The sequence below is a fragment of the Rattus norvegicus genome, chromosome 2 (genome assembly GCF_021556685.1).
Source record: "Rattus norvegicus strain SHRSP/BbbUtx chromosome 2, alternate assembly SHRSP_T2T, whole genome shotgun sequence".
NCBI classification, from domain to species: domain Eukaryota; kingdom Metazoa; phylum Chordata; class Mammalia; order Rodentia; family Muridae; genus Rattus; species Rattus norvegicus.
In genome coordinates, this window is record NC_141535.1 from 149,189,205 (window position 1) to 149,209,441 (window position 20,237).

The window sequence follows — 20,237 nt, forward strand, 5'->3', positions numbered from 1 at the left end:
ATACAGAGATTTGTATGTTTGAGCTTCAAGGGTCTTGAAAGCCCTCCTAAAGGCCCTAACTTTACAGAGGCAGAATACAAAGTATAGGGATAAAACATTTCAATAAGATCACATATCTAGATAATAATTCAACTAACTTTGCAGCAAAAAGTGATGATTCTTCACTCTAGACCAATATTTTCCTGGTCCTGAGGCACATAACCAACTCAGATGCTACTAACACACATAGACACAAACACACACACACACACACACACACACACACACACACACACCACCTCTTAAAGTTGAAAATTCTTGGGAGGTATGTGGCTGACTTAAATGGTGAGTTTCATGTATCAGCTTAACTGAGATAAAGAGTAGCTGGCTTGTATTTTTGTTTGTTTTATTTTGTTGTTGTTCTGGATACGTTTATGAAGACATAAACAGAAGAAACTAGCATTTGAACTGAATTATGGAGCTCCACCCTTAACAACATGAACAGTTAATATCTAATCTATTGTGCCCTGAATAAAACCAAACATGTAGAAGATGAGTGAATTCTCTTTCCTTTCTTGATTGATACTTTCATATTCTTCTGCTTTCAGACTTCAGAATCTCTGCTTTGTTTGTTTGTTTGATGGGTTGGTTGGTTGGTTTTTTGGTTGATTCCTTTTCTGATCTCAGGAATCTGTGACTTAAACTAGAGCCCACACTATTTTAGATTTTTTTCTCGCACTTTATGGTTTTCAGACCTTGGACTGTGAGTTAACCATCAGCTCCCCTAGTTCTCATGTCTTTGGGTTTGAGCTCCATAGCACCCTTGCTTTTGTTTGCCACACTATAGATAGACTATCATGGAGCTCCAATAATCTTGTGGGCCATATATTAAAGCATGTATAACTCAATTTTTATATATCCTTTTTATATTTTTTCTCTGCACAACCTTGACCAATAAAGATTTTCAAAGGAAAGTTCTAAATGAACAGAAGTATTAAGATATTAGAAAAGGCTGATTTAGTTAGGGTTTTCATTGCTGTAAAGAGACATCAGTATCAAGGCAAAAACCATAAAACTGGATGAGATTGAGTATATTAGTCATAGTAAGAAAAAATTTTGTGTTTAATAGTACATAATAAGAAAGGGAGCTAGAATTCTTTTGGGATGTTGGTTAGAATATGGATTAAGATAGTTCAGCTATGAGAAAATCAGAAATGTTCAATCACCCTCTGCTTATCATAGAGCAGTAAGTTCAGAGAATTAATAACATTGGAGCATCAGAGCACATTTGTCATTTAAGATTTACTCACATCCATGGGGAAAGTTTCAAAGATGTACCATTTACCATTACATTAATGGATATATTTGGAGGGATCCAAGTGTAGAGAAAATATCTTGCACTGTATAAAAGCATCACCTGTCATTAAAAAGCCTACGTCCAATGAGTTGATCAGGATTAGAAGGTAGGACATCTGGTGGAGGGGAAGTGGGAGAGATTCTGTGGGGCACAAGTTATTTGTTGGAACAATGATGAAGATATTTGCATGAAACTGAGGACTAGGTAACAATCCATGTGACATTTATAGAATAAAATATATGGGTTATCTGGGCTCATAGGGGACCATAGAGACTGAACTACCAACCAGGAAGCATACATGGGACTGACCTAAGTCCTCGACACTTGGTAACACTTGTAGCTTGGTTTAGGACTTCTAAGCAGAAGAGGCTCTCTCTGACTCTGTTGCATGTCTTTGGGACCCTTGTTCTACTGAGCTGCCCCGTCTAGCCTCAGTAGGAGGTTTCTAGTGTTACTGCAGCTTGATATGCCAGAACTGGTAGATAGTCATGTGACACCTCCCTTTTTCTGAAGAGAAATTGGGAAGTAGTGAATGGGGATGTAGGAAAAGAAAGGAGAGAAGGGAGGGAAAACTGTAGTTGATATGTAAAGGAAATCAATCAATCAATTAATTATTAAAAATCTGATGATCATTTTAAATAATATATATACATATATATATATATTTGAATAATGAACTAGTCAGGGAATAATCCATAGCTTTCGTCCAAGGTATTTATTCATAATAACTCAATCTCGAAGTCATTATTTTGGTGAACTTGAGTGTGAATGGTAAGCCCACGGTTACATCCAAGTTCTGTGGTTGTTTGTTATGGACGCATCTGTATGTTAAAAACCACAGTCACACTATTGGAAAATCTAAATAAAATGGACCCCAAGGTGGCAGAATCTATATGGTAGCACTCAATTATGAGAGTCTAGATGAGCTTGGTTACTGTAAGAATATCAGAATCAAGGTACCAGAAAGAATAGTCTAACTTCCCCATATGTGGTATTGGCCAGTGAATCACAGTGTTTATAAGTATAAAATAGACTACATATCTACTCAAGATCTATAGAAGCAGAAAACTCAACAAAAATAATGTTTAAAAGTCATAATATCTAGACTTGTGTTATTTTGCTGATTCTTAATGTTTTGAATGAGAGGAAGCTAGGTTCCCTCAAGGAAGGATTCTTCCACAGCAACAAAATCTTATATAGTAAGAATTGTGGCTTGTAGTATCATAACTGTATGTCAAAGAGGAACAAAAAGCAATCACACTATTTAGAAACACTATGCATGAGTTCTAGACTGTATTGACTCCAGGAAACCTAAAATGGCATTCAGGTCAGAGTAGATATTTACAGAAGTTGTAAGCTATTAATAGAATTTGGCGTGGATTGAATAGAATGTAGGAGAATTTTAACCATGCAACACAGCTGCTCTGGCAAGAGATCATATCCAAAGTCCTAGGCTCCTGTGACCTAGCCACACACCTTTAATCCCTTTGGCTTGAATATAGACACACCACCCTTAGTACACACCTTTAATCCCTAAGGGCAATTTAGTGAGTGCAGTTGAATTGAGGTTAGGCAATGCGGTAGAGTTCAGTTGAGTCTCTCTAGTGTTAATATTAACATGCTTTCAGTCACACACAAATATTTTTATTATGTGAGTTGATATTATGTCCATTTGTATTTAGAGTTTAAATATTATTTAAAGAATGCCAGATTTCCCAAAGCTCTGAGGGACTAAACCACCAGCCAGAGTACACAGGGGTATCCGTGAGAGATACCCATGGCTCCAGGTGGAGATAGAGCAGAGGATTGCCTTATCTGGCACCACTGGAAAGGTAGCATCTTAGTCCTGTGGAGGCTTGATGAGCCAGTGTAAGGGAATGCTAGGCAGCTGAGGCAGGAGTGGATAGGCAGGTGGGGGAGCACCTTCATGGAGGCGGGGGTGGGGGGAGGAGGAGGGGATATGAGCTTGTGGAGAGAAAACTGGGAGGGGGAAAACAATTGAAATGCAAATAAATAAAAAACATAATAATAAAATAGCCAATAAAAAAGAAAAAAAAAGGAAACAGGCTTAGAAAACCAAGGGAAGACAGGCAGTAAGCAGCACTACTCCCTGGCCACTGTATCAGCTTCTTCCTCCAGGATCCGGCCTCATTTGAGTTACTGCTCTGAGTTCTTTGATGATAAGCAGCAATGTATAAGTTTAAGCTGAATAAATCCTCCCCACTCCCCCAAAAAAGAATGCCTATGAATGACAAACTCTAATGGATTTGTGCTGATGAACTACAGTGTAAACATGATTTGATTAAGGGAAACCCCTCTGCCTGGTAAAACAATACCTCTTGGTATATCTACGACAGTGTAGGTATTTCCCTAAAAGAGATGACCATTTCAGCCAGCAGATAAGCAAAAAAGATCTAATCTTACTACTATAGATAGCATCATGGAGCTGTTAAAGGCCTTGAGAGAATTAAAAGGTGAAGAAAAAAAGTACGTTTTCATTTTCCTTGAGCTCAGACATCTTCTTGTCTAAGTGATCACAGGTCCTGGTTCTTACAACTTCAGACCTTGGAACTTACAGCAAAGTGTGCTGCTATCTCTCAGGCCTTTGATCTCAAATTGGGATTTACATCATCAGCTAATTATGCAGTCTGGCCCACAGGTGAATTACTCCACTAAATTTGTTCCTTGTTCATGTTACAGAGAAAAGACTTCTCAATTTCCATAATGTTGCAAGCCAGAACCAAAAATAAATCTTTGGCATATATACGTGTGTGTGTGTGTGTGTGTGTGTGTGTGTGTGTGTGTGTGTGTGTGTGTGTATCAAGGTACTGGAAAGAATGGTCTAACTTCTCCATATGTGGTGTTGGCCAGTGAATCACAGTGTTTGTAAGTGTAAAATAGACTACATATCTACTCAAGATCTATAGAAGCAGAAAACATAACAAAAACATTATTTAAGAGTGAGAATACCTAGATTTGTGTCATTTTTTTGCTGATCCCCAATACTTTGAATGAGAGGAGGCTAGGTCCCCTCAAGGAAGGATACTTCCACAGCACCAATAGATATAGATACAGGTATAGATACAGACAGACAGACAGACAGACAGACAGACAGACAGATAGAGTTAGAAGCTGAATATAGATATAGATCAGTGGATACAACTTGTTCTGTTCCTTTGAGGAAAACATACTTGAAAATTGCTAACTCATTTAGTGATTCTTGGGATTCTTTTTTTTCATCTTTATTAAATTGGATATTTCTTATTTACAGTTCAAATGTAATTCCATTTCCCTGCTTCCAGGCCAACATCCCACTAACCCCTTCCCCTCCCCTTCTTATGAATGTTCCCCTCCCCATCCTCCCACCATTACCGCCCTCCCCCGCAAGAATTCTGTTCACTAGGGTTCCAGCCAAGGCAGGACCAAGGGCTTCCCCTTCCATTGGTGCCCTTACTAGGCTATGCATTGCTACCTATGCAGTTGGAACCCAGAGTTGGTCCATGTATAGCCTTTGGGGAGTGACTTAGACCCTGGAAGCTCTGGTTGGTTGTCATTGTTCATATGGGGTGTCAAGCCCCTTCAGCTCTTTCAGTCCATTCTCTGATTCCTTCAACAGGGATCCCATTCTCAACTCAATGGTTTGCTGCTGGCATTTGCCTATGTATTTGCCATATTCTGGCTGTGTCTCTCAGGAGAGATATACATCAGATTCCTGTCAGCCTGCACTTCTTTGCTTCGTCCATCTTATCTAGTTTGGTGGCTGTAAAGGTATGGGCCACATGTGGGGCAGGCTCTGAATGGGTGTTCCTTCAGTCTCTGTTCTAAACTTTGCCTCCATATCCCCTTCTAAGGGTATTCTTGTTCCCCATTTAAAGACACAGTGAAGCATTCGTATTTTGGTCGTCCTTTTTGAGTTTCACGTGTTCTGTGCATCAAGGGTAATTCAAGCATTTCAACTAATATCCACTGATCAATGAGTGCATACCATGTGTTTTTCTGTGATTGGGTTTCCTCACTCAGGATGATATTTTCCAGTTCCATCCATTTGCCTATGAATTTCATAAAGTCATTGTTTTTGATAGCTGAGTAATATTCCATTGTGTAGATGTACCACATTTTCTCTACCAATTCCTCTGTTGAAGGGCATCTGGGTTCTTTCCAGATTCTGGCTATTATAAAAAGGCTGGTATGAACATAATGGAGCTAGAGTCTTTGTTATGTGTTGGGGCATCTTTTGGGTATATGCCCAAGAAAGGTATAGATGTGTCCTCAGGTAGTTCAATGTTCAATTTGCTGAGAAACCTCCAGACTAATTTCCAGAATGGTTGTACCAGTCTGCAATCCCACCAAAAATGAAGGAGTGTTCTTCTTTCTCCACATCCTCGCCAGCATTTGCTGAAACCTGAGTTTTTTAACTTAGCCGTTCTCACTGGTGTGAGGTGAAATCTCAGGGTTGTTTTGATTTGCATTTCCCTTATGACTAAAGATGTTGAACAATTTTTAGGTGCTTCTCAGCCATTTGGCATTCCTCAGCTGTGAATTCTTTGTTTAACTCTGAACCCCATTTTTATTAGGGTAATTTGTCCCCCTGCAGTCTAACTTCTTGAGTTCCTTGTATATTTTGGATATAAGCCATTTATCAGTTGTAGGATTGGTAAAGATCTTTTCCCAATCTGTTAGTTGCTGTTTTGTCCTAATAACAGTGTCTTTGCCTTACAGAAGCTTTGCAGTTTTATGAGATCCCATTTGTCCATTCTTGATCTTAGAGCATAAGCCATTGGTGTTTTGTTCAGGAAAATTTTTCCAGTACCCATGTGCTCGAGATTCTTCCCCGCTTTTTCTTCTAGTAGTTTGAGGGTATCAGGTTTTATGTGGAGGTCCTTGATCCACTTGGACTTAAGCTTTGTACATGGTGATAAGAATGGATCAATCTGCATTCTTCTACATGCTGACCTCCAGTTGAACCAGCACCATTTGCTGAAAATGCTATCTTTTTTTCCATTGGATGGTTTTGGCTCCTTTGTCATAAATCAAGTGACCATAGGTGTGTGGGTTTATTTCTGGGTCTCAAATTCTATTCCACTGGTCTATCTGCCTGTCTCTGTACCAATACCATGCAGTTTTTATCACTATTGCTCTGTAATACTGCTTGAGTTTAGGGATAGTGATTCCTCCGGAAGTCCTTTTATTGTCGAAGGTAGTTTTAGTTATCCTGGGTTTTTTGTTATTCCAGATGAATTTGCAAATTGTTCTGTCTAACTCTACTAAGAACTAGATTGGAATTTTGATGGGGATTGCATTGAATCTGTAGATCGCTTTTGGTAAAATGGCCATTTTTACTATATTAATCCTACTAATCCAAGAGCATGGGAGATCTTTCCATGTTCTGTGGTCTTCTTCAATTTCTTTCTTCAGAGGCTTGAAGTTCTAATCATACAGATCTTTCACTTGCTTGGTTAAAGTCACACCGAGGTATTTTATATTATTTGGGACTATTATGAAGGGTGTCTGTTCCCTAGTCTCTTTCTCAGCTTGTTTCTCTTTTGTGTAGAGGAAGGCTACTGATTTATTTGAGTTAATTTTATACCCAGTCACTTTACTGATGGTGTTTGTCACTTTTAGTAGTTCTCTGGAAGGACTTTTGGGATCACTTAAATATACTATCATATCATCTGCATATCATATACTGCATATCATCTGACTTCTTCCTTTCTAATTTGTTCGCTTTAATCTCTTTTTGTTTTCTGATTGCTCTGGCTAGGACTTCAAGAACTATGTAGAATAAGTAGGGAGAGAGTGGGCAGACCTGTCTAGTCCCTGATTTTAGTGGGATTGCTTCAAGTTTCTCTCCATTTAGTTTAATGTTACCTACTGGTTTGCTGTATATGGCTTTAACTATTTTTAGGTATGGGCCTGGAATTCCTGTTCTTTCCAGGACTTTTATCCTGAAGGGGTGTTGAAATTTGTCAAATGCTTTCTCAGCATCTAATGAAATGATCATGTGGTTTTTATCTGTCAGTTTGTTTATATAGTGGATTAAGGTGATGGTTTTCCCTATATTAAACCATCTCTGCATCCCTGTATCCCTGGAATGAAGCCTACTTGATCATGATGGATGATCATTTTGATGTGTTCTTGGATTCAGCTTGCAAGAATTTGACTGAGTATTTTTGCATCAGTATTCATAAGAGAAATTGGTCTGAAGTTCTCTTTCTTTGTTGGATCTTTGTGTTGTTTGGATATAAGAGTAATTCTGGCTTCATAGAAGGAATTCGGTAGTGCTCCATTTGTTTCAATTTTGGAATAGTTTGGATAGTATTGGTATGAGGTCTTCTATGAAGATCTGAGAGAATTCTGAACTGAACCCATCCGGACCTGGGCTCTTTTTGGTTGGGAGACTTCTAATGACAGCCTCTATTTCTTTAGGAGTTATGGGGTTGTTGAAGTGGTTTATCTATTCCTGATTTAAGTTTGGTAACTGGTATCTGTCCGGGAAGTTGTCCATTTCCTCCAGATTTTCAAGTTTTGTTGAATATAGACTTTTGCATTAGGATCCGATGAGTTTTTGAATTTCCTCTGATTCTGTAGTTATGTCTCTCTTTACATTTCTGATTTTGTTTATTTGGAAACACTCTTTGTGTCCTCTGCTTAGTCTGGATAAGGGTTGATCTATCTTGTTGATTTTCTCAGAGAACCAGTTTTTGGTTCTGTTGATTCTTTGTATAGTCCTTTTTGTTTCTACTTGGTTGATTTCAGCTCTGAGTTCGATTATTTTTTGCCTGCTACTCCACCTGGGTGTATTTGCTTTTGTTGTGTCCCGTAAGTTTGGGTATGTTGGACATTCATTTTCATTAAATTCTAAGAAGGCTTTAATTTCTTTCTTGATTTCTTCCTTGACCAGGTTATCATTGAGTACAGCATTGTTCAACTTCCATGTATATATGGGTGTTCTTTCCTTATTGTTATTAAAGACCAGCTTTAGCCCGTCGTGGTCTGATAGGATGCATGGGATTATTTCTATCTTTCTGTATCTGTTGAGGCCTGCTTTATGACCGATTATGTGGTTAATTTTGGAGAAAGTACCATGAGGTGCTGAGAAGAATGTATATCCTTTTATTTTAGGATAGAATGTTCTATAAATATCTATTAAATCCATTTGGTTCATGATTTCTCTTAGTCTATCTATGTCTCTGTTTAATTTCTGTTTCCATGATCTGTCCATTGAGGAGAATGGGGTGTTGAAATCTCCTACTATTATTGTGTGAGGTGCAATGGGTGCTTTGAGCTTTAGTAAGGTTTCTTTTATGTATGTAGGTGCCCCTGTATTTGGAGCATAGATTGAGAGTTCATCTTGCTTTATTTTTCCTTTGATGAATATGAAGTGTCCTTCCTTATCTTTTTTGATTGAAAATTGATTTTATTTGATATTAGAATGGCTACTCCAGCTTGCTTCTTCTGATCATTTGCTTGGAAAATTGTTTTCCAGCCTTTCACTCTGAGGTAGTGTCTTTCTTTGCCTCTGAGGTGTGTTTCATGTAGGCAGCAAAATGCTGGGACCTCGTAACAAACATATCCATTTTGTTAATCTGTGTCTTTTTATTGGGGAATTGAGTCCATTGATGTTGAGAGATATTAAGGAATAGTGATTGTTGCTTCCTGTTATCTTCGTATTTGGAGACAAGATTATGTTTGTGTGCTTGTCTTCTCTTTGTTTTGTTGCAAAACGATTAGTTCCTTGCTTTTTCTAGGGTGTAGCTTACCTCCTTGTGATGGGCTTTACCATTTATTATCCTTTGTAGGACTGGATTTGTAGAAAGATATTGTGTGAATTTGGTTTTGTCATGGAATATCTTGGTTTCTCCATCTACGTAAATCAAAAGTTTTACTGGATAGAGTAACCTGAGCTGGCATTTGTGCTCTCTTAGGGTCTGTATGACATCTGTCTAGGATCTTCTGGCTTTCATATTCTCTTGTGAGAAATCTGGTGTAATTCTTTTTGGTCTGCCTCTTTATGTCACTTGACCTTTTTTTTTTTTACTGCTTTTAATATTCTTTCTTTGTTTTGTGCATTTGGTGTTTTAACTATTATGTGACAGGAGGAATTTCTCTTCTGGTCCAATGTATTTGGAGCTCTGTAGGCTTCTTGTATGTTTATGGGCATCTCTTTCTTTAGATTAGGAAAGTTTTCTTCTATGATTTTGTGCAAGATTTTTTCTGGTCCTTTGAGTTGGGGGTCTTCCCTCTCTTCTATACCTATTTTCCTTAGGTTTGATCTTCTCATAGTGTCCTGGATTTCCTGCATGTTTTGGGCCAGTAGTTTTTCCATTTTCCATTATCTTTGACAGTTTTGTCGATGATTTCTCTGGAATCTTCTGCTCCCGAGATTTTTTTCTTCTAATTCTTGTATTCTGTTGGTGAGGCTTGAATCTACAGTTCCTTGTCTCTTCCTTTGGTTTTCTATATCCAAGATTGTCTCCCTTTGTGCTTTCTTTATTGTTCCTATTTCCATTTTCAATTCCTTCACCTGATTGATCCTGTTTTCCTGTAATTCTTTCAGGGATTTTTGTGTTTCTTCTCTAAGGGCTTCTATTTGTTTTCTTGTGTTTTCCTGCATTTCTCTAAGGGAGTTCTTTATGTCTTTCTTAAAGTCCTCCATCATCATGATCAAATTGATTTTAAATCTAGATCTTGCTTTTCTGGTGTGTTTGGATATTCAGTGTTTGCTTTCGTGGGAGAATTGGGCTCCAATGATGCCATGTAGTCTTGGTTTCAGTTGCTTGGGTTCCTGTGCTTGTCTCTCGACATTAGGTTGTCTCTGGTGTTACCTTGTTTTGCTATTTCTGACAGTGGCTTGACCATCCTATAGGCCTGTGTGTCAGGAGTGCTGTAGACCTGTTTTCCTGCTTTCTTTCATCCAGTTATGGGAACAGGGTGTTCTGCTTTCAGGCCTGTAGTCGTTCCTGTCCACTGACTTTCAGCTGTCCCTGTGGGTGGGAACCAGAAGGGCCTGCCCCTATTTCTCCTGGGTCCCTGTGCACAGGAGGTCCAGATGGTGCTAGGTGTTTTCCTCTAGAGTCAGAAATGTGGGCAGAGAGTAGTCTCCTCTGGTTTCCCAGGCGTGTCTGCCCCTCTGAAGGTCTAGCTCTCCCTCCCACGGGGTTGGCTGCAGGGGGTTGTTTGACCTGGTCTGTTCAGATCCGGGCCCAGTCTGGACCGCAGGGCTTCTACAGCTTGACTGTCCCTATCTTCCTGTTCCCTATACAGTTTCCTCTTGGGCCAGGGATGTGGGCAACGGTGGGCAGGAGAGGCAGTGTCTCCTGCCCTGCAGTCTCAGGATTGCCCACATGTCTGGGTGATCAGTTCCCTCCCATGAGGTTTGGGAGCAGGGAGCTGTGGGTGATTCTTGTAGATCGCTCCTGAGAGACACAGCCAGAATACAGCAAATACAGAGGCGAATACCAGCAGCAAACCACTGAACTGAGAATAGGACCCCCATTGAAGGAATCAGAGAAAGAACTGGAAGAGCTTGAAGGGGCTCGAGACCCCATATGTACAACAATGCCAAGCAACCAGAGCTTCCAGGGACTAAGCCACTACCTAAAGACTATACATGGACTGACCCTGGACTCTGACCTCATAAGTAGCAATGAATATCCTAGTAAGAGCACCAGTGGAAGGGGAAGGCCTGGGTCCTGCTAAGACTGAACCCCCAGTGAACTAGACTGTTGGGGGGAGGGGGACAATGGGGGGCGGGTGGGGAGGGGAACACCGATAAGAAAGGGGAGGGGGGAGGGGGATGTTTGCCCGGAAACTGGGAAAGGGAATAACACTCGAAATGTATATAAGAAATACTCAAGTTAATAAAAAAAAAAAGTCTATGTAAGCAATATTCTACACAAGCTTCATCCCTTAGAAATCTGTATTCATGCAAATTCTCTATAGTTCATTTCTCCTAAGATAGTTTCAGGTTTAAATAGAAAATCACCAGATAAGCTCATGTGGATATCATAGACTAATACTGCTAAGTTTCAACCCATGGGATAATTTAAAAGAAAATTAAATTTCTGATCAATGGACTGAAGTTATGGCTCAGTTTGTAATCAGCAGTTCTTTTTGCCTTTCTTATATTGACCCTTAAATGTATGTTTTTAGGATAATGTAGAAAGGATTTGCTCTAACTTTATTCTTAATACAGTTTTATGTATTTTTCATAAGCATAGTTTGATGTTGTTAGAATTAGAGAATAAGGAATAATTTCTTCAGTGCTCCATAGAAAATGTTGAGTCTTAAAGAATTTGCATAACCTGAAGCAATTGCCTTCCATGAATAACTATATAACTAGCTCCCATATAGAGTAGCTTATAGCAACTTTGAATAGATTTTTACTAAATTGAGGGACTTCTGTCATTTATCTTAATTTTAAGACTGCTTGCAATATAAAAAGTCTAAACAAAGCAACAAGATAGTGAATACTGCTAAGACCAGGTCAAAGGGAAATTCTTGAGCAAATAACTTATTCATATGAACTAACAGAGGAAAATAAATCACAGATGGACCATTAAACTCTGTGAATGAGTAATGAAAAGATGTTTATTTGTAGTTTCATTTAGTAATTCTCACTAAAAGTCAACTTTAGAAGTACTAATTTCTATGGGCACTGAGGACGATATTTTATTTGCTAATTCTGAGAAGATGTTCCTAACATTTTAAATTCCCAGCATTCTTCCTGGCATTAATAAGTCACACATGCATGTTTAAAATATAATCTTATTAACTCAGAGCTATTGTTTTACCCCACTAGCAAGGCAGTTCAAATTCACCCACTTCAACTTAATCCTGATTTCATATCTACTGGCCCAAAATTTTTAAATGTTATATAATATCAAAGCTCAGTCTTTTGGTCTCTTTTATGTCTAAACCCACCGTTTTGTCTCTTATAAAAGTACCAAACACCATATGTACTCTGATTGCTAATACATTTGTACCTCCAGATAAAAAGATCTCACTTGGAAATTCCTATCTTTTATATTTAAACTCCTAGTCAATGGTTTTATTTGCATGAAAAGAAAGAAAGAGAAAAACCTGATCACTTCTAAAACTAAATGGACACAAACAAGTCTGTACTTAGACCTCCTCTTCTTGTTCAAGTCAGTTTTTGTTTTATTTGTCACATTCAGTCTAAGTGGAAGTTGAGTTTGTTCTGTTATCAAAACAAGTCTAGATCTTAGTATAAACTCATTATATACAAGTAAATATAATAGGATTTAGAATGACCAGGAGAAATACATTCTGGATATCTGTGTGATGGCATTTCCAGAGTTTAACTGAGGTGAGAAGACACATCCTGAATGCGAGGCACCATTCCATTGTGGGGCAGTAGACTGTGCCACCAGACAGAAGAACTGGTAAGGTTGTAGCAAGTTCAGAACCCCAGTAAATATCATAATTGAGAATGGCAAGAGCTCAAGTTAGCTCCTGACCAGGTTTCTGTCCTGGAGCACATGACCACAACACCCCACTTAGAGGATCATGACAATTGGTCACAGTAGCATAAAAAACTAAAGTACTCCATGCTTATGAGTTATCTAGATAGGCCTCAAGCCTTTAGCAAATGAACTTTTTCTGGGTATCCTTTCATACAAAAGGTATTTAATCTCTGGTTTACTCTGAGTTAGAGGTATTCATCCTCTTCTGCCATGAATGAAAAAACAGTTTAAACAATGCCAACCAACCAGAGCTTCCAGGGACTAAGCCAGGGAAAGGGAATAGCAATCGAATGTAAATAAGAAATACCCAAGTTAATAAAGATGAAAAATATATATATACAACACACACACACACACACACACACACACACACACACACAAACCAGTTTAGATAAGCAAGGATTTCCCTCTTCATCAAGGACCTCTTTCAGTCCCTCTGCACTTTTGGCACTCACTCAAAGCTAAGATGGATCCACCCCCTAACTGAACCCCAGGTTCGTCAAGGGTGTGTCGACTCCTGCTCCCAACTTCTCAAGGTAGTGTCCTTGGGTTTACATTTTTGACTTCTGGAACTAAGACAGTTTGTTACAAAACATAAGAAATTAACATGCTTGGATTAGGAACATGACCCAGTTCCTAACTTTGCCTCCTGAAAGCATAGAAGCAGTGGTACTCCAGGAAGTATATTGTCTAGTGTTCAAAAGCACTTTCAGCTTCTAAATATTAGAAGATAATAGACTTCCTTGGGAAAATGGCTCATTCACCAGACGAGCCATGAGTATAACCCTAAACAATAGGAAAGTGCTCAGTAAAGCTATTACACTGACTCAGAGCTTCTATTGATATCATTCTGCAATAGTCATTGCTTAGTCTCAAGTTCTACTTTCACTCTCTCCTGCCTTCACTCTCCAGACTCACAATGTCTGTGTCTTCTTACCTTTCCAATAACATAGAGATGCATTTGCTTAAAGGGCTTTTAGCAGTGATGTTTTCACTGCCTAAAGCACATTCCAAGGTATCTGCTTGGCCATTCCCTTACCTCTGTTAGGTTTATAGACCTTTCCAAGTACAAAATTTCACATTGCAATTCGATCAGGCCCCTGCAGTCAGAATAAACAACTACAATTCAGATCACATTGACTTACTACTGCCCCTAGGAGCAGTAGGAAGGAGGAGAAGGTGGGAGGAAGCAGAAGAGGAGGAGGAAGAGGAAAAAGAGGAAGGGGAGAAAGAGAAAGGGGAGGAGGAGGAAGAGGAAGGGGAGAAAAAGAAAGGGGGAGGAGGAGGACGAAGAAGAAGAAGAGGAAGAAGAAGAAGGAGGAGGAGGAGAAGGAGAAGGTGGAGGAAGAGGAGGAGGAGGAGGAGGAGGAGGAGAAGGAGTAGAAGAAGAAGAAGAAGAAGAAGAAGAAGAAGAAGAAGAAGAAGAAGAAGAGAAGAAGAAGAAGAGAAGAAGAAGAAGAAGAAGAAGAAGAAGAAGAAGAAGAAGAAGAAGAAGAAGAAGAAGAAGAAGAAGAAGAAGAAGAAGAAACCTGTCATAGGATAAGGCACACATCTCAATAAGATACAAATGATATCACACCAGCCCAGTTCACTCTGTAAGAGTCATGGGCTATGTGACATCCATATACATAAGTGTGGATTTAACAATCAACACATGTTCCGCAGCCATCAGAGGGGAAAAAAAGGAATGTATTGTACTTCAGAAGATATACACTCAGAACATTATGCTAGCAGACTAAACCCTGTTGATCCTTTATATTAATAAGTAGTATTTTAAATACATACATAGTTTTTCACATATATGGAGATTTCAAAAGTAGGAATATTGGGTCACACTGAGCTCAAGTTCATGCTTCCCAAAAATCTCTGAAAATTAAGGGGCTTTCTGCTTGGAATGGTGGCACAATATAGAGTCAAATTTCTACCAGGTAGGTTTTGCTTTTTGGTCTGTACCTGGAGACACTTGAATGTATCACCAAAGAGAGAACAAACGCTTCAGAAAAGAGTGAGTCAGATTAAGCTCTAAAAGTTGGTCAATTTCATATATAAACTTTAAATTTTCGATGTAGTTTATGTTTGAAAATGCATAGTTATAGATAACTTTAATGACTGAATATAAAAGCATGAATTTAAAACTATATGTGAGAATCTTGCTTAGCAAACAGTAACAATAACCAGAAAAAAAAAACCTTAGTCCTTAGAATCGCATCCCTTTGTCCCAGCCTCTAACTTCAACAGGCACTTCCTGGGAACCATAGCAAGTAGATGATCTTCAGACCTTCCCTCTTCCTCCTCTCCTCCAAATCCAATCCCTCAGTCTTATCCACAGCTCTGTACAGACCACCTACAACAACTGTCTATATTCTTCCCCCCACTCCACCCATGTGCAGAATATCAGACACAATTTCTCCTAAAGCCACCCCAGCCAGGAAAGATCTCAGAGCACTCTCTACCAGGCAACCCTAACCCATTACAGTCTCCTAAAAACCAGAGAGCAAGAAGAATGAAGGAAAGGAACAGCCTCCCAACAAAGACAAGACCAGATGCCAGCACCTAGAATTACAATTGTCCCAAACCCAGAACCTTAGATGCCAGCAAAAAGCAATCAATGACAGCCAGGACAAAGCATCACCACTGTAGCCCAGCCACCCTACCACAGCAGGCCCTGAGAAATGTAGTATAGTTGAAGCATAAGACAAGGACTTTAAAACAGCTATTATGGCTGTGTTGGAAGTCCTTAAAGAAGAAATGCATAAAGCCATTGAAGAAATATCTGAAAACATAAACAGTGAAAGAAATGAAGAAAACAGTTCAAGACTTGTCAGTGCAACAGCATCAAAAACTACATAATATCTTGTGGTAACTCTAGCCGAGCAAGGGAAAGACTTGCATTATAAAAAACTTGTAAGACTTTAAAGGGAATATCAGAAGATGGAAATATCTCCCATGCTCATTAATTGATAGGATTAATATAATCAAAATGACCATCTTACCAAAAGCAAGGTACAGATTCAGTTAAATCCCCATCAAGTTCCAAGAAAATTCTTCACAGAACTTGAAAGAATACATTTTCAGCTTCAAATTGAAACACACATAAAGACAAAACAAACAAACAAACAAACAAAAAATAAGATAGCTAAAAGAGTCCGCATGATAAAAGAACTGCCGGAGCTATCGCCACCTCATACCTTGAACTGTACTACAGAGCAGGTCTAGTAACAGTAATAAAAACAGCACGGTATTGGAAGAAAAAAACAGATATGTCGGTCAGTAGACTAGAACCACAGACCCAGAAATATGCCCATACATTATGGACACCTGTTTTTTTTTTTTTAATAAAGAAACCAGAAATGCCTACTGGCAAATTCTTCAAAAGCTGTTCTGGTTAATTATATGACTTCATGTGAAAGAATGCATATATATCCACACTTTTCATCCTGCACAACACTCAATTAACTATAAATGGATCAAAGAACTCAACATCAAGACATGTACGCTGAACCTGATAAAGAAATTGAGAGATAGCCTTTAACTCATTAGCACAGGTGAAGACTTTTTGAACAGGAACCTGATTAACACAGATACTGGAGTCAATAATTAGTAATTGGAATGTCATAAAACTGAAAAAACTTTCATACAGAAAAAAAATCATTTAGACAAAGTGGCAGGTTACAGAATTGAAAAAGGTTTTTACCAATCACATTGAATAGAGTGGAAATATACATATAAAGAATTCAACAAACTGTATATGAAGAAATCAAATAACCCAATTTTTAAAATGAGGTACAGACATAAACAGAAACTTCTCAGAAACAAGAAGTGTTCAACATCCTGAATCGAGAAATGAAAATTAAAACTAGGTTGAGATTTCATCTTATACCAATCACAGTGACTAAGATCAATAAAACAAAGCACACCTCATGCTGGCAGGAATGTGGTGTAAGGGGAACAATCATCCATTGCTAACGGGAGTACAAATCTGTAGAACCACTATAAAAACCAATGTGACTGTTCAATGGGAAAGTGGGAACAGATCTACTTCAAGATGCAGCTATAGACATCTTAGGCATAGACTTAAAAGATACGTCATCCTATTCCAGAGACATCTGCTCAACCATGTTCATTTCCCTCTAGTCACAATAGCCAGAAAAACATGGTATATCTACACAATGTAGTATTACTTAGCCTTTAAAAAATGAAACTCACTGTTAAAGGGATGGACTATAAAAAAACTCATCATGAGTGAGATAATTCAGACCCAGAAAGACAAATATAATAAATATTCACTAATATAGATTTTACCTATAAGTCATTGATAAGTGAACTATGATCTACATAAAGAGGTTAGATAGAGAGTAAGGGGACTATTGGGGATAGATGCATCTCCCTAGGAATTATAAACAGAATTGATAGTTTTGGATAGACATGGGAGGACAGACTGGAATGGACAGATCAAACTGGGGGGGAGGGGCAAGAGAAGAAATAAGGGAGAAATAGCTAAAACTAAGGGACATTTGGGGATTCATATGGAAAAATATATTAGAAACTTGCACATATATTTACATATTAAGTTTTCATACATATTTAAACTTTCATGTATATTTATATATGAAGTTTTCATATATATATATGAAAGTTCTCTAAATAAAATCACAAAATTAGAAATGAGACAGCACCCCAATTGGATATTTCTTATCACCAAATAAGGCTTCCAATACAAGGAATGAATTATATCTAATTAAGTTGTTGTCCAAAGTGATGGGAACCCTCAAACAATACAGACTATTGTTAAAAAAAATTGCAGGCCCTATTGATGAAGACAACAACTATACTACTCATTAAACATGAGGATTTGAGTGGTGACTCTCTTGAGCCTTCATTTATATGGATTCATAGGACTGAATAAGTATTGGTATGCATTCATGGTACTGGAAAGTGGTCTTCATGCTATCAAAGAGCAATGTAAGCGTCAACTCAACAACAAACCCTTAAGAGCTAAACCTTCAGAGAGGCAGACAAGCCTGGGAAACCAGAAGAGACTGCTCCCTGCACACACATCTCAGACGCCAGAGGAAAAAACCAAAGACCATCTGGAACCCTGGTGCACTGAAGCTCCCGGAAGGGGCGACACAGATCTTCCTGGTTGCTGCCGCTGTAGAGAGCCCCTGGGCAGCACCCCACGAGCGAACCTGAGCCTCGGGACCACAGGTAAGACCAAATTTTCTGCTGCAAGAAAGCTGCCTGGTGAACTCAAGACACAGGCCCACAGGAACAGCTGAAGACCTGTAGAGAGGAAAAACTACACGCCCGAAAGCAGAACACTCTGTCCCCATAACTGACTGAAAGAGAGGAAAACAGGTCTACAGCACTCCTGACACACAGGCTTATAGGACAGTCTAGCCACTGTCAGAAATAGCAGAACAAAGTAACACTAGAGATAATCTGATGGCGAGAGGCAAGCGCAGGAACCCAAGCAACAGAAACCAAGACTACATGCCATCATGGAGCCCAATTCTCCCACCAAAACAAACATGGAATATCCAAACACACCAGAAAAGCAAGATCTAGTTTCAAAATCATATTTGATCATGATGCTGGAGGACTTCAAGAAAGACATGAACACACTTAGGGAAGCACAGGAAAACATTAATAAACAAGTAAAAGCCTACAGAGAGGAATCGCAAAAATCCCTGAAAGAATTCCAGGAAAACACAATCAAACAGTTGAAGGAATTAAAAATGGAAATAGAAGCAATCAAGAAAGAACACATGGAAACAACCCTGGATATAGAAAACCAAAAGAAGAGACAAGGAGCTGTAGATACAAGCTTCACCAACAGAATACAAGAGATGGAAGAGAGAATCTCAGGAGCAGAAGATTCCATAGAAATCATTGACTCAACTGTCAAAGATAATGTAAAGCAGAAAAAGCTACTGGTCCAAAACATACAGGAAATCCAGGACTCAATGAGAAGATCAAACCTAAGGATAATAGGTATAGAAGAGAGTGAAGACTCCCAGCTCAAAGGACCAGTAAATATCTTCAAGAAAATCATAGAAGAAAACTTCCCTAACCTAAAAAAAGAGATACCCATAGACATAAAAGAAGCCTACAGAACTCCAAACAGATTGGACCAGAAAAGAAACACCTCCCATCACATAATTGTCAAAACACCAAACGCACAAAATAAAGAAAGAATATTAAAAGCAGTAAGGGAAAAAGGTCAAGTAACATATAAAGGGAGATCTATCAGAATCACACCAGACTTCTCGCCAGAAACTATGAAGGCCAGAAGATCCTGGACTGATGTTATACAGACCCTAAGAGAACACAAATGCCAGCCCAGGTTACTGTATCCAGCAAAACTCTCAATTAACATAGATGGAGAAACCAAGATATTCCATGACAAAACCAAATTTACACAATATCTTTCTACAAATCCAGCACTACAAAGGATAATAAATGGTAAAGCCCAACATAAGGAGGCAAGCTATACCCTAGAAGAAGCAAGAAACTAATCGTCTTGGCAACAAAACAAAGAGAATGAAAGCACACAAACATAACCTCACATCCAAATATGAATATAACGGGAAGCAATAATCACTATTCCTTAATATCTCTCAACATCAATGGCCTCAACTCCCCAATAAAAAGACATAGATTAACAAACTGGATACGCAACGAGGACCCTGCATTCTGCTGCCTACAGGAAACACACCTCAGAGACAAAGACAGACACTACCTCAGAGTGAAAGGCTGGAAAACAACTTTCCAAGCAAATGGTCAGAAGAAGCAAGCTGGAGTAGCCATTCTAATATCAAATAAAATCAATTTCCAACTAAAAGTCATCAAAAAAGATAAGGAAGGACACTTCATATTCATCAAAGGAAAAATCAACCAAGATGAATTCTCAATCCTAAATATGTATGCCCCAAATACAAGGGCACCTACATACGTAAAAGAAACCTTACTAAAGCTCAAAACACACATTGCACCTCACACAATAATAGTGGGAGATTTCAACACCCCACTCTCATCAATGGACAGATCATGGAAACAGAAATTAAACAGTAATGTAGACAGACTAAGAGAAGTCATGAGCCAAATGGACTTAACGGATATTTATAGAACATTCTATCCTAAAGCAAAAGGATATACCTTCTTCTCAGCTCCTCATGGTACTTTCTCCAAAATTGACCATATAATTGGTCAAAAAACGGGCCTCAACAGGTACAGAAAGAAAGAAATAATCCCATGCGTGCTATCGGACCACCACGGCCTAAAACTGGTCTTCAATAACAATAAGGGAAGAATGCCCACATATACGTGGAAATTGAACAATGCTCTACTCAATGATAACCTGGTCAAGGAAGAAATAAAGAAAGAAATTAAAAACTTTTTAGAATTTAATGAAA